This window comes from Salvelinus fontinalis, chromosome 13 (genome assembly GCF_029448725.1).
Source record: "Salvelinus fontinalis isolate EN_2023a chromosome 13, ASM2944872v1, whole genome shotgun sequence".
In the NCBI taxonomy this organism is placed as follows: Eukaryota; Metazoa; Chordata; class Actinopteri; order Salmoniformes; family Salmonidae; genus Salvelinus; species Salvelinus fontinalis.
The window spans coordinates 50,375,721-50,386,199 of record NC_074677.1 but is presented as its reverse complement, the minus strand read 5'-3'; the positions used below and the strand labels follow the sequence as shown (position 1 = coordinate 50,386,199).

Here is a 10,479-nt window from a genome sequence, read left to right as displayed (position 1 = left end):
AAGAGCGTCTGCTAAATGACTTAAATGTAAATAAGAATGCCAGGTGTTCTTCTCTGAACCAAAATTGCTTCCATAGAAAACCCTTGGGTTCCATATAAGGTTATATATGGACAAATTTCGGTTCTATATAGAATCTTAAGGAGCTTCATATATGAAGCAAGCACAGAACCCTTTTTGGTTTCATCCAGAACCTTTTTTTCTGAACTCTGCTGTCTTTTTTGTTCCTCATCAGCTTATAAGATGTGTACGTGGGAAACCAACTATTATGGATATGGATGTCTAGCAGCTTTGGTTGGACCGTCAAATTATTTAGGTTACATCCTATTGTCTCTCTCCCATCGCTGCCTTGCTAACCCTCACAGTGAGTGAGGCAGTTAAGGTGCAGATGGATGAGGGCCACCTCTGCCTTGCTTACCCTCACAGTGAGTGAGGCAGTTAAGGTGCAGATGGATGAGGGCCATCTCTGCCTTGCTTACCCTCACAGTGAGCGATGCAGTTAAGGTGCAGATGAATGAGGGCCATCTCTGCCTTGCTCACCCTCACAGTGAGCGATGCAGTTAAGGTGCAGATGAATGAGGGCCATCTCTGCCTTGCTTACCCTCACAGTGAGCGATGCAGTTAAGGTGCAGATGAATGAGTGCCATCTCTGCCATGCTTACCCTCACAGTGAGTGATGCAGTTAAGGTGCAGATGAATGAGGGCCATCTCTGCCTTGCTTACCCTCACAGTGAGTGATGCAGTTAAGGTGCGGATGGATGAGGGGACATTACTGGAGTGTGAAGTGAATGCTGAAGTTCTGACTAGCGTTACCATGGACCAGTTCAGAACCTTCCAGATGTGTGAAAGTCTCTTACATTTCCACACCAAACTGGGCTACTCTTCCAGATCCCTGCCCAGCACCAGAGAATACTAATTGAAAGGTGTATGTTCAATTCCATAAATCTTTATTGTTCCCGAAACCAAGAACAATGTGTGTGCAAACATAGAAATAGACAAAGGAACAAATACTGTGTGTGTTGGTGATGGAGGAGAGTTAACCAGTGTGTTTTCTGCAGGCACCATGAGTTTGACAATGTGTTTGCTAGGGAAGAATTTCTCTAAAAGTACCTGGACGACATCAGCTGTAAAACAGGGATCACACTGAAGAGCTGCAGGAGACCGGTGAGACTAACACAAACATCACCCTGAGAAGGGGCTGCATTAATATAGTGTGACTCCTGGCTGTATTAACACACAACTCCCAGCTTGAGAAGAACCTGTCATTGAAGAGCAGCTTAAATGCAGAAGAACAGGCCAGGACATCAGCTGGACAGCACTGCTCTGTAATTGAATTATCTGTCCAGTTTAAGCACTGTCATGGAGAGCGATTTGCCTGCCAGCCATGGGGCTTTTAGAGTGATGTCATGATTAGAAATGCTAAAGTAATTGGATATAGAGCATACCAACACGAAGCACATCTCTCTCTCTCCAGTTTGACAATTTCAACCGGGTGTTCAAAGTGGTGGAGGAGCTCAAGGGCACCCTAATGGAGAACATACAGCGGGACTTCTTGCTATCCAACACTGGCAAGGTGGATACAAGAATAGAGTGAAGGACAGAGGGAGGAATAATGAAGGACAAACAGGAAGAGTGTAGTGAAAGAGATCTGTCAACCATAAGTCTAGTATATATATTCACAGGGAATTGCATACCTGTGTATTCCCAGGTAAATGTTATTGTAACTTTGTTTATTGGCTATTTGACTATATGGCTTATAGAATGATGGATAATAAAATGATAATTGCCTGTGTTAGTTTCCTTAGGTTCAGGCCCTTTGGCATACTGTGCATCCCTCTCACTTGTCTCTATATACCTCCAGGGACTATGCTTCCATTGTGTTTGCAAACAGCCGTTTTGAGTCAGGGAAAAAGGAAGCTGCAGTACCTCTCCTTCCAGGACTTCGCCTTCTGTGAAGACCAGCTCATCAGTTACTGGACAATAGGAGCAGTGGGTAAGATGTGTCTCTGTTGATGTGACCAGTCATTGATGGCACCAAAGCAGGCACAATGCTGCTCAATTTAGTAGACAATGCAAAGAAGGCAGTCCCATGAAACATTGTTGGTATAGTATAAATCATTATTTGAACCCAAAACTTTTGTCACAAACAATGCAGCACATTTTCGGCTTTCTGGCACCAGATCCCATTAGTTTTCTTTCTCTCTCTCTCTCCAAAGATAGCTTGATGGAGGATATGGATGTTGACCTAGAGAAATAGTTTCTGCATGACCTGAAAGATCTAAAGATTCTGGTTAATGACAAAGACATAGACCAACATAAAAGGTTAGATGGGTGAACCATGTGTATGAAAGTGCTTGTGTGGGTTTATAGAAATGTTTCAGCCATTGATGTCTTTTCTGGTCTCCCTCTTGACTCTCTTCTCTCGTGTCTCTTAGCCTGGTGTGTGCTTCTCTGATGGGAAAAAGCAAAGTCTACAAGTTGGAGGCTAACTTCAAAGTGAGCAACTGATAAGTGCTTCACAGATTAAGATATGTACATATCAGAGTTGGAGTTGTTTTTAAGCAGAGGTTAAATACTATATTCAATAGTTAATTTCAACTCAAGTGTCTAAAAAATAATACATTAATAAGTTAAAGTTAAAGTTGAACTGAGACTTTACCAGTGTTGGGGAGTAGTGAACTACATGTAGTTCAACTACATGTAGTTCAACTAGTCATTAAACTACATTTTGCACTAACTTGGTGTAGTTTAATTAAATTCAAATCTAGGTAGTGTTTTCAGTCGTTTGTTTTTGCCATGTAGTGGTGTAGCTAACTACTGGAACTACACTTTCGTTGCAAAAATAAAATATGGCTGAAGTAGGCAAGAATTAGCTTTCTCTTTTGGCATCAGACCTGCGTAGTTCTCATCTGAAATGTATTTTTTGTGTTTTAATAGTTAATAGTTACACATTATATCTGACTACAGTGTGATCTGTTCTTACAATTTGTATTCTATGGCATTTCAGATTTATATGATTATTTTTCATGAACTAGTTTGGACAAACTACTTTTTCAAAGTAACTTTAGTTAACAAAATTATATTTTTCTTAAGGGTAGCTTTAGTGTAGCTTAACTGAAGCAAGGTTATTTAAGGACTGGGTTTGATTGAATCCAGGTATGTCCTTTCCCCGGAGTGCAGTGTTGGTTCTTAATGATATTGTTGCTGCCTAGCTGAGTGATGGATGTGGAATTTGGGCTGAAGACCCGGAATTTGAATCCCAGAGAGAGGAGTAGACAGAGGACATGGCAAAACAAGAGGGTGAAGAATGGTAGGGCTCAGAGCTGGGCAGCAGGCATGTGGTTTGGGGGGTAAGAATGGACTGTCCCTCCCATTTCCTTTCTCTATCCCAGCCCCCTTTTTTCCACAAACACTTTGTTTCATATATACACTTTCACACTGCTTTTCACACACACTTTTACACTACCACAAGCGCTGCTGCTCTTCCCCAGTGTGGCTGTAGGACAGAGACTATACTATAGCCCTGCATCTTGAGGAAGATTTTCTGTGAGCATCAACTGTGAAAGGGTGTCAAGGACGTGCAACATTATACAAGTGCACAGAACTGTGGACTAGAGGAAGAGTGCTCAGTGAGTGTGATTTAAAAAACAAATGTATTTACCTCATATTTTAGTCTTATTTGATTTTTAAACGTATTGTATGTATGTATGAATGTAGAATATAAAAACAAATGTGAAATACATGAAGTAGAAAGACAGTATTATAGGTAGTAACATATCATGCTGTTGTAGTATGTCATCTTCTGCCATTTTATTTTGGGCTTTGAGGAAAATAATTCCACTGTGTAATTTCTGCAAAAGTTTGGTTGGATTAATTGATCAATTGCTACATATAAACTCGTCTTAACCACTAAAATCCTCCTGAAAGATGAGGCATGTCTGTTTATTTTATCTGTCCGGCTTTAGGACCAAGAATGGCCACAAGAGGTTTACATTTCCACATTTGATTTTAATATTATCCACAAGTCTGTTTTACATTATTGCACAATGATGAGACCTAAGGAATCCAGTTATGCATAGCTTCAAGTGGTGTCTGTATACCTGCACCTGTGCCCTCCTCTGAGGCCTTTGAGGTCATATCTGTGGCACCATTAGACTGGGGTAGTGTGGAATTTTGGAAAGGAGTTCACAGCCCTCTTGGAGCCAGCCTCATTGCTTTAATCTCTCAGAGAATGGTGATGTAGTTATTTGCCAATATCTGTAAGTTTCTCTCTGGATATATTTGTTCCGTCTCATTATACTGAAAACAGAGGACTTCATGCTATGTGGCAAGTTATAAAATACACATTCAAACCATTATAATGGTGTGACAAATTTGATTTGATACGCTTATTTGGCCAGCACATACTGTACAGAAATCACGCATGAGACCATGTGGCAGTCGACTCTCTTCCAGTGTGACCATTAGTTTAACCGATTAAAAAGCATGGGCCTAAATCTATCTATTTTACATAATGCAGTTCTGTTCAGGTCATCTCATGGGAGAAGTGCAACACGGTAAGCAATTCACGCACTGTCTGAATTGGGATACATGCACATAGGACAAGTATTACTGTATGTGCTATTTATCAAGTCACATTTTATTGGTCACACACACGTGATTAGCAGATGTTATTGCGGGTGTATTCCATTTATTCCTGATTAATATTTGACCATGCTTGTCACTTATGAACATTTTGAACATCTTGGCCATGTTCTGTTATAATCTCCACCCGGCACAGCCAGAAGAGGACTGGCCACCCCTCATAGCCTGGTTTCTTCCTAGGTTTTGGCCTTTCTAGGGAGTTTTTCCTATCCACCGTGCTTCTACACCTGCATTGCTTGCTGTTTGGGGTTTTAGGCTGGGTTTCTGTACAGCACTTTGAGATATTAGCTGATGTACGAAGGGCTATATAAAATAAACTTGATTAAAATAAAATAAACTTGATTGTGTAGCGAAGTGCTTGTGCTTCTAGCTCCGACAGTGCAGTAATATCTAACAAATTACACAACATATACCCAGTACACACACATCTAAGTAGGAATAAATTAAGACTATATCCATATATGGACGAGCAATGTCAGAGCTGAACGGACTAAGATAGAGTAGAACAGTATAGAATACAGTATGTACATATGAGATGAGTAATGCCAGATATGTAAACATGATTAAAATGACTAGTGTTCCATTCCTTAAAGTGGCCAGGGATTTCTAGTCTATGCCTATAGGCAGCAGCCTCTAATGTGCTAGTGATGGCTGTTTAACAGCCTGATGGCCTTGAGATAGAAGCTGTTTTTCAGCCTCTCGGGCCCAGCTTTGATGCACCTATACTGACCTCGCCTACTGGATGATAGCGGGGTGAACAGGCAGTGGCTCGGGTGGTTGATGTCCTTGATGATCTTTTTGGCCTTCCTGTGACATCAGGTGCTGTAGGTGTCCTGGAGGGTGGGTAGTTTGCCCCTGGTAATGCGTTGGGCAGACCACACCACCCACTGGAGAGCCTTGCGGTTGAAGGCGGTAAAGTTTCCGTACCAGGCGGTGATACAGCCCGACAGGATGCTTTAAATTGTGCATCTGTAAAAGTTTGTGAGGGTTTTAGGTGACAAGCCAAATTTCTTTAGCCTCCTGAGGTTGAAGAGGCTCTGTTGCGCCGCCTTCACCACAATGTCTGTGTGGGTGGTCCATTTCAGTTTGTCAGTGATGTGTATGCCAAGGAACTTGAAGCTTTCCACCTTCTCCGCTGTGGTCCCATCGATGTAGGTAGGGGGGGTGCACCTTCTGCTGTTTCCTGAAGTTCACGATCATCTCCTTTGTTTTGTTGACGTTGCGTGAAAGGTTGTTTTCCAGGCACCACACTCCCATAGCCCTCACCTCCTCCCTGTAGGCTGTCTCATCGTTGGTAATCAAGCCTACTACTGTTGTCGTTTGCAAACTTGATGATTGAGTTGGAGGTGTGCTTGACCATGCAGTCATGGGTGAACAGGGAGTACGGGAGGGGGCTGAGCACGCACCTTTGTGGGGCCCCAGTGTTGAGGATCAGCAGAGTAGAGGTGATGTTTACTACCTTCACCACCTTGGGGCGGCCCGTCAGTAAGTCCAAGACCCAGTTGCACAGTGCAGGGTTCAGACCCAGGGCCTCAAGCTTACTGGTGAGCTTGGAGGGTACTATGGTGTTGAATGCTGAGCTATTGTCAATAAACAGCATTCTTACATAGCTGTTCCTCGTGTCCAGATGGGATAGGGCAGTGTGCAGAGTAATGGTGATTGCATCGTCTGTGGATCTATTGGGCGGTAAGCAAATTGAAGTGGGTCTAGGGTGGTAGGTAAAGTAGTGGTGATCTGCTCCTTGACTAGTCTCTCAAAGCACTTCATGATGACAGAGGTGAGTGTTACGGGGCGATAGTCATTAAGTTCAGTTACCTTCGCCTTTTTGGGTACAGGAACAATGGTGGCCATCTTGAAGCATGTGGGGACAGCAGACTGGGATAGGGAGAGATTGAATATGCCCGTAAACACACCAGCCAGCTGGTCTGCGCATGCTCTGAGGACGCTGCTAGGGATGCCGTCTGGGTCGGCAGCCTTAACTTCTCTCTCTCTTTCTGTCTCTCACAGGTTCTAGAATAGCACTCCGCTTCCTCTCTCCGTGTTGTTGGGGTTTGTCTGTACATTTATGTATGACTGACAGAGGGGTGTGTCCGCTACCTGTTCTCTGTTTGTTGGCTTGTGTCTGTAATAGTGAGTATGCAAGGAACATTTGTGTTATGTGTGTGAGTTTGTCTCCTCCACCGTACAAAGTCTCAATCACCTCCAGAAGGTGACGGCCTCACGGTAACGGCCTCTTGGTTGTTTTCACTACCCCTTCTGAAAGCCATCTCATGCCTCTCTCTCGATAACAATGCCCAGTCATTCCATATGTACCGGAGTCCCTCTTGTAATATTATGTGCATGCACTTTAGCATTGACACACTTTACTTCAGAGAAAGCATACAGTCAACACTGCAACCTCTCTCTCTCTCTCTCTCTATTAGGAGTGCACAGATGGTTATGAGTGGGCTGTTCAGAGTCAGCACTGTAAAGGTGGGTGGTTTATTTTTGTTGTAATGTTACAGCGAGGGGTGTGTATGAAAAAGTTCTGTCACTGTGCTTATGATCTCATGGTGTCACACTCCTGGCTTTTTCACCTATCTTCTGTCTCATTTATCTTTCGCATATCAATGAGTGTGAGACCAGAAGGCTGCCAGGGGGATATGAAGTGTTTTAACCACTATAGCGGCTACCTGTGTCTCCCACGCTCTGCCTCTGTCATCACCGCCCCTGAACCCTCCAGCCAGTCAGTGGCCACCCTGCCTGTGGAGTCCTACGAGGCCTTGCGATTGCATCATCTGTGGATCTGTTGGGGCGGTATGCAAATTGGAGTGGGTCCAGGGTGTCTGAGATGATGGTGTTGATGTGAGCTATGATCATCCTTTCAAAGCATTTCATGGCAACAGATGTGTACTACGGGCCGATAGTAATTTAGACAGGTTACCTTGGCGTTCTTGGGCACAGGTACTATGGTGGTCTGCTTGAAACATGTAGGTATTACAGACTGGGTCAGGGAGAGGTTGAAAATGTCAGTGAAGACACTTGTCAGCTGGTCAGCGCATGTTCTGAGTACATGCCCTAGTAGTCTGTCTGTCCCTGCAGCCTTGTGAATGTTAACCTGTTTAAAGGTATTACTCACATCAGCTACAGAGAGCATGATCACACAGTCATCTGGAACAGCTGGTGCTCTCACGCATGGTTCAGTGTTGCTTGCTTTGAAGCAAGTATAGATGGAATTTAGCTCGTCTAGAAAGCTTGTGTCACTGGGCAGCTCGCAGCTGGGTTTCCCTTTGTAATCCGTGATAGTTTGCAAGCCCTGCCACATCCGACGAGCATCAGAGACAGTATAGTAGTCATGTATTGATGGTTTGCCTGTTGGATAGTTCAACTGAGGGTGTAGCAGGATTTCTTATAAGCACGGGTTAGTGTCATGCTTCTTGAAAGTGGCAGCTCTAGCCTTTAGCTCAGTGTGGATGTTCCCTGTAATGCATGGCTTCTGGTTGGGATATGTACATACGGTCACTGTGGGGACGACGTCATCGATGCACTTATTATTGAAGCCGGGGAATGATGTGGTAAACTCCTCAATGCCATCGGATGAGTCCCGGAACATATTCCAGTCTGTACTAGCAAAACAGTCCTGTAGCTTAGCGTCTGCATCATCTGACCACTTCGGTATTGAGAGCGTCACTGTTACTGTTTGAGTTTTTGCATGTAAGCAGGAATGGGAGGATATGGTCAGATTTGCCAAATAGAGGGTGAGGGAGAACTTTGTATGTGTCTGTGTGTGCAGTAAATGCGATCTAGAGTTTTTCTCAGCTTCTAGTTGCACAGGTAACATGCCGGTAGAAATGTGAATATCTAGATTGTCTACATGTTTGCATGTTACACAAAAATACCTATCTAAGCCTTACATCTAGTACTGCCTACTACAGTAGTAGGGGAACAAATATGACTGGTTTTGAAGACAGAATGCTGAGTTTAAATGATTCAGTCCTGCACATACATACACTACTACTACACCTCCCACTATCCTTTTCACAGGAAACGAACAACATCAGTGCGATGATGGTCCAGGCCCGTGCTGTGACCGGCCCCGAAGAGTACAACCTGGAGCTGGTGTCTGTCAACCCCCTCATGATCTATCAGACCAGCTCTGCCCTACGACTGTCTGCCTTTGTAGGATCATCTGAGGAGACAGATGGAGCAAAGAGAAGGAAATGGAAATAGAGAGTTGGAGACAGATGTGAGATGAGAATAACTGTTAAGAACATGAGACAGGAACATTACATGTTACTACTATAAATGTATCTTAAAGCAATCTGCCCGGGGCAAAGCATGTTGTAAAACTATTCTTCCATAATTCTGTGAGTCATCACAAACACACATGCTCATGCACATGCATGCAGACCAGTGGTGGCTGGTGACGCTTTAAATCGGAGGACGGGCTCATTTGTAATGGCTGGAATGGAATAAATGGAACATATCAAACACGTTTAATACTGATCGATTTATTCCGTGCCAGATATTACTATAAGTTGTCCTCCCTTCACCAGCCTCCTCTGACACACGCACGCATGGTACACTGGCACACACTGGAATCTAGCCTCTGCAGTGTGCATCATATTTTCAATAGTTTCTTGCTGCACAAAAGACTAGCCAAGAGGGTCCATTATCTTGTTACCAAGGCAACTGATAAAAACATCCATTCAAAGCTACCATTTCAACCCATGTCATACTGTATGTTATTTTTCTCTCCATCAGGGTCGTTCTCTTGCTCTCCTCTCATCCTAACTGTTCTCCAGATAGTTCACTCTTAACTGTAAAGAATTAATATTGCGTGTTCCTATTCTGTAGTTTTTTTTTTTTTTTTTTACAACTTATGGTTGTTTTGTCATGTTACTAAAATGAAAAGAGATGAAACCAACATTTGGATGAATGATGTTCCTTTTAGTTGCCGTTCCTCTTCCACCTCCCTGCTCATGCACACGCTTAACCTTTCTCTTACCTCCTCTTCTGCTTAATTAAGGCCCAATAATAGGTTCTCTTGCTGACCATCTTTTTTCTCTCTTTCATTCACTCTGTCACGTTTGCTTATTTCCTTTTCAGTACAAACACAGATAAATGCACTCTTTCAAAACAAGGGACACTGCTAATTACACTACAGTATGTGCAGTTACAATAGATTAGCATCTTACTTTAAATTGCCAAATGACCCTACAGGTTTAAACGTCACCCTAGCTACATATTTAAACATATTTTAAATGAATAGCCTACAGCCTAACTTAAAAGTGGCTAACAATTGGTTTAGTCAACAAAGTCTCCTTGTTATTTCAACTTTCTTTATCGATGTAATTATGTTGCATCGATGTGGCTAGTTGGTTGAATTTGCGTGAGGTCATCAACATGCACAGTCTTTGTCTCATTTTAACCCAGATGTCAACCAAAAATCAACAATCGGGTTCAAATGAGCAATTCAGTCACAAATCAACCAAATGGTTGATCTGACGTCTTGGTGAGTCATGTAGCTGTGTAAGGGTTCAAATGAATCTAAAAGTGGTTGACATTATAGCCCTGACTTATGTGAATCATCTGCTGTAGAATTGACTCTTACCTAAGACATGAATCACAGTCATCTGTAACCTACAAAATTCTTTGGAGAAATGTATGTTATTGTCGTGTCATCATATTCATGTTCAAAAGGTTGACATTATGTAAATGTTCCACCTTAGAATTGACCCTTACCTAAGACATAATTCACAGTTCTCATCTGTTACCTAAATAATTATTCTGACAAATGTATGTTATTCTCCTAATGATCAGGTTCTTTTTCACACAAACTGTTTTTTTCCCCAGCTT

At 42.8% G+C, this 10,479-nt stretch overlaps 1 pseudogene; it reads left to right on the top strand.

The window, feature by feature from the left end:
* LOC129867862 (acidic fibroblast growth factor intracellular-binding protein B-like) overlaps positions 1 to 3,642 on the top strand; it is a 9,522-nt pseudogene extending 5,880 nt beyond the window's left edge.
* The last annotated feature ends 6,837 nt before the right edge of the window (positions 3,643 to 10,479 follow it).